We start from the raw sequence: 6028 nt of genomic DNA, 5'->3' as shown, positions 1-6028 counted from the left end.
ATGTATGTATGTATACATGTATGTATGTATGTATGTATATATATATACATGTATGTATATATATATACACATACATATATATACATACGTATACATATACATACATATATAAGATACGTATATATGTATGTATATATATGTATGTATATGTATATGTATATATGTATGTATATAAATTTGTTAGAGCAAATAAATGCTTATCCCAGGAAATTAGCGATTGGAATGTTGTTAGAGGAAATAACTTCTCTAAGCAATTGGAAAGTTGTTAAAGCCTTATCTAAAAAATAAAATAATAAACATTGATGAAATTGATCTTGCATTAAAATAGGGGAACTGATACACCATCAACAAATTCTCATGATTCGATATGAATCTTGAGGCATGACACAAATCTCGAGACAATCTTTTGAGCAAGAAACATTCAAACTTTCTATTAAAACTTTGATTAAAAGTCATCCAAATCTTCGATTTCAGTAAACTTACAGTCAAACTGATCGACTCGACAAACCCAACCCAATGATACCGAAATTGGTCCAATCCAAGACAAAACAAGCTCAGATCAAACAATTGAATCAATTTTAGAAGCTTTTTTAGCATATTTAAAATGTCAAACGAATGTCAAATCTGACAAGCTTATAGTCGAATTGAGCATCTCGACAGATGAATCAAACGAGCCCAAAATTGTGTAATTCCAACATTATTAAGGCACTCAAACGTCCATCAAATATCGTCCGATCGAGGAAATCTCTCTGAGCCGTTTTATCATAATGGTTCATATTCTTTCATTAATTTTGACCAACCCCTCTCATGAGGGATAGAAGGCGAAAGCTTGAAGGCTGAAGAAGACTGAAGCTTGGAGAATGAGCTGAAGTTGCCTCTAACTCCTGCAGCCGCCAATCATTGATCACTATCAAGTTTGTTCACGAGTTTTAAATGATACAACACACATATAGAAATAAACAAAACATCAAGCTGTAGAAGTTTGTTCATTTAGAAATCGAGTACTTATGAAATTCTTCACGCTTTTTTGGTTACTTAATCAAAGATCATGAATGTGTTTTAATCCAACTAAGTCATAAATAGCTTGTCCAAAGCTCGATTCATTTGTAGCCATGGAGATCCAAGTACTTTTCTTATATGTCTCTTCGGTTTTAGCACTATATCATCATGCCCAACCAAGTTTAACTTCTTATTGATTTCAGATTAGGATTTGCTTAATCAATATCATCTCTATATAGCTAAATACTTGTGACCTAGTCCAAATCAATATTCACATTTAGAGCAGTTAAGATTGAACTCAAACTTGATCAACATAAAGTTTAACTAGACCAATTTGGTGAATTGACTTGTTAAGATGACACATTAATCAATTCAACCACTTACATTAATCAATTCAGCCACTCGTCAACCTGACATTCATCGAAAGATGAATAACTATTTGTCATTTAGGTAACACAACTTAACTATGTGATAATTCAACATGCTTCAAATGGTATCCATACAATCAGAAGGTGGTTCTTAGCCAGAGCTCCATCAAACTAGAGGGTGTGAAACAAAATCATTACATTTTTATTCTTTTTCAATGTAGCTCATTATTTAATGCAGTTAGTATGAACCGAAACCTGGCAGTTAGTATGAACTGAAAACTATAAATAGGGGATCAAGCTTGAGTCTCATCAGACGTGATCTATACAAACTCGTGTTCTTGACTTCTCAATCAATAAAATCTCAGAGCTTCTGTCTCTACAACTTTATTTCTTATTATCTCTTTTGTATCTCTTCATATCTTCGCTTCTAAATTACTTCTGCATATATTATGTGAGATTTCAAATATTGTAAAATCAATCTCTACATACTATTAAAATGTTTATTGAAATATAATAATTTTCAATTAAAATTCTTACTTCATAAATTTAAACACACATTTGGTGCTCACTTAAAAATTCTTCAAACTCAAGTGTCCTACATTTTCTTCCTTTTTCCTAAAATAAATCAAAATATCATACATGAACCATATCACAAGTTAATCTAAAGTGATATGAATGTTGTTGGATCTTGAATTGTTCATTAGTTCACACTTCATAGACAATAGTACTTAGAGAAAAGAAAGAGAAAGAAAAAGATTTTTAGAATTTTATTGCTTAGGAAGAGAGTACAAAATATGTATAGTGGAATTTAAGGAATAATTATATGATCCCCTCATTCTCAACTTTTAATCTTTATTTATAGTTTTGGGATAATTTAGACTTTGATACATAATTGGTTTATAGAGCTAGAATATAATAAAGAATGCAAGAAAATACAAGATGATACAATGTATCTGCAACACTATAAAACGTTGAGCTGTCAACTTAAGTAAACTGTCATATTCTAGCTGACAAGCTAACAAATTGACATACTATTAATAATTAGGATTCTTTTGTCGAGTTGTGAGTTGATGATATTCTGGTCATTTTAGCCTAATTCTACTAAGTTGACACTTGAATAGATTATATGATCTGAGTCTGATTATAACTGATCTGAGTCTGACTATAAATTGATTTCATTGGAGAATAGATTTCAATTGAACTCTTACGTACTATACAAACACCTTATGCACCTGTCTCATAAAGTATTGTTGGTCCTTAAACCAAAAATAAACACAAGAATTTGTAATGCTCATAGAATAAATTGAATAGAGTCTTGAGAATATTTTTTATCTTGACTTTATAATAAGTGATAATCAATTCTCAAATCATTGTAAGAAAAGATTGTAGTGTGTTGAGAAATTAGGGCGAAGAAAAACAAGAACGACATAAATCCAGAAGAACACAGAGATTTAACGAAGTTCGGCAAATATGCCTACATCCTCGGGAGCAGAGCGACGACCTCCTTTTCAATATTCAGAAAAGAGTACATAATACAAGATTCAGTTCTCTCAAAGACCTAGAACTACAAACAGGTCTATCTATAATCCTAGAGTAAACCCTACAGTACAATATGTAATTACCAAATTACCCTTGTACCGTATAGCGGGGCGTTGACCGAGCACCCCCAACCCACATAACGTAACTTCCCGATTTGAACAGATTCTTCCGCTTCGCTCCACTCTGCTCCGCTTCATTCCAACATCTGTCCCTATATGGTATATGAGTCATACCATAACATAATGCTCTTCCACTATTTATATATGTAACACATAAATTTTATTTTCTTTTATCAAAAGTCCCACCCAATTCCTATATATTTATATATGTAACACATAAATTTTATTTTCTTTTATCAAAAGTCCCACCCAATTCCTATATATTTATATATGTAACACATAAATTTTATTTTCTTTTATCAAAAGTCCCACCCAATTCCTATATATTTATATATGTAACACATAAATTTTATTTTCTTTTATCAAAAGTCCCACCCAATTCCTATATATTTATATATGTAACACATAAATTTTATTTTTCACATTTATACCTACAAATCTTTTATACCACATTAAAAATATCACCCTTACTAAGTTTTAAAATTTGAAGTACACCTTTACGTGCATAGACAAGGTGACATGTAATGTAAAAAATTAGAGTTTTGACTTTAGGTATGTAAATGCACAATTGAGTAGTCTGTATGTAATTGTTTTCTTTTTTTAGAGAGCATTATATATGTAATTTTTTTCTTTCTTTAGAGAAAATTATATACATACCTCTCAAAATATTGATATTTATAAATTAAGCACTCATTTGATTTGCTTGAATTACCGATCTATTTATTTACATGTGTCATGATCAAATTATTAAGAATTTGATTAAAATGAAAAATATGAGGGGGTGTGAATTTAAAAATTGGATGAAAGAAGATGATTGATCTAAAAATAGTAAGTTTCAGATGGTCTCTGCAGATTCATGTTCCTTTTGTTAATGCATTAATTAAAACCAAAAACGAGGCCCGCCACTCAACTTCACTGCCAGCTTCTTCATGAATGAAGGAATTTTGGAGCAGCGGTCCCTGATATTCTAGCTCACCTTTATGATTTACTGTGCGGCTGAAAGGAATTAGCTTGTACGGTTTGCTTTGTCTTCACTGTGCTGGTAATCATGACCAGAGAAATGACCATCTCTTGTGCAGTAAATCACAGAGTAATAGATAGAAGATTAATTAAGAGCTTGGAATATAATTAGCTTTAATGGTGTTCTCAACTAATCCACCAAGAAAATCAGCACCTTTTAATTCCGTCTGCATCATCATAAGCATTCTTCTATTATTTTAACGGTACAAGGGTAGACTTTTCGGCTACTGATGGTTCGGTTTCTTATATTTTCTATTATATATTCGCCATTTATCTGCAGAATACTGATAGCACGCAGCACAATATCTTGTTTTCAAGATACTTCTCGAAGGTCTTTTTCGATGATATGTATATGTGATAAGAATGAGTTATATATTAAGTTGATTAAAGACAATCAAGAATCATTATTTTATAATACATGTTGTGTTCTTATAGTGAGAGATTCATAGTAATAGATTGGTTGGGTGATATATTGAGTTCTCTGTGACATCTTGCTTGCACAAAAATGAATTTGCTTACTTCATTTATCAATTTTCAGTTGATTATTTTGTATAGTTACTTTTTATTTCCATTCCTACTATATTTGATATTGATTGTTTGAGTTTTTTACGTTATTTGTAGAATTTTTTTTATTTGCATTTCATTTATTTTTCTTTTGGATGGTTTGTGAGGTCCAATGATGGGACACACGTGGGCTTAGTTTTACGTGGGTTAAAAGCAACCAAGAACCCTTTATTTACAAGGTTTGTTGTCATTTTGTTGTGAAATATTCATTGGTTGGTATACTAAATTCCCTGAGACCTCATGCCTGCATAAAACTAAAATTTATTACTTCTTTTAGTAATTTCAACTTGTGTTATGATTAATGGATTGTCTTTTGCAACATTCATAAAATATGAGCTCTGAGATTTCGGGGACCTCCCGATGATTGCTTTGCCATTACACACTTCAAACTTCCCTACTTATTTTACGTTAGGCGCATAACTAAAAGGGAAAGTTCTACAAGTGTCCGCGGTGGGCAAACAGTCTGGAGAAGTGTGAGTTCTTCCGATGAGCAGACAATCTGGTAGATTCAACTGCTGATAGTGATCAGAAATGGATAACATATCTAAATAATGGTGTTGCTCGTGATGCGTGACGTCTGCATTATAAAATCAATATTGTCATATTCCTAATTGTAATTTCAATAATTTTTTTTTCTTTTCTTAAGCATACTTGATACTCACTATTAAGTGAGGTGTTTATCTGGATTTTTGTACCAATTTGAAGTGAATTTTTGCTTATGAAGTATCAAATGTATGGCTATGACAGTTCTGTTACAAACAACATTACCAAACAAAGACAAAATGATTATTTGTTCAGAAATAGTTATTTCAAACCGCAGAAAACAAATAACCAGCCATATTATCTGCAACAGCTTTCTGGGGCAGCTAAGCTACATTAGCTTATTGATACAGCTTATTGATAAGTTGCAGCTGCCCCAAACAGATCCTTAGCTTATTGATAAGCTGCAGCTGCCCCAAACAGATCCTTAATCTACCACACCTATCACGCACATTTGCATTACAAGTCTCACATAATATTGACCTTTCAAAATATCACTTTTTTAACAAGTTCAATTATTCAAAACATTTTATTTCTAACATAGGGCAAGTTTATTTTTCACAACCTTACACTTGATTTGTAACTCAAAGAATGCTTCAGAACTCAAAAAAATGTTTCTTGCTTTAGTGGCTTAGTAAATATGTTCACCCCTTGAACTTAAGACGTCACTTACTTCAACTCCACTTCTTTTTTTCGCAACACATTCTCTTATATAGTAATAACAAGCATCATTGTGCTTGCTTCTATTGTGGAAGACATAATTCTTTGCCAATGCAAGTATTGATTTATTATCAATATATATCTCGATGGGCACCTCCTGTGGAAACTGTAATTCTTTCAATAAATTCGCAAGCCAAATTGCATGATAAAGGCATGAAG

Source organism: Phalaenopsis equestris, unplaced genomic scaffold (assembly GCF_001263595.1).
Source record: "Phalaenopsis equestris unplaced genomic scaffold, ASM126359v1 Scaffold000571, whole genome shotgun sequence".
NCBI lineage: Eukaryota > Viridiplantae > Streptophyta > Magnoliopsida > Asparagales > Orchidaceae > Phalaenopsis > Phalaenopsis equestris.
The sequence above is the reverse complement of the archived record's forward strand: the minus strand, read 5'-3'. Positions refer to the sequence as shown.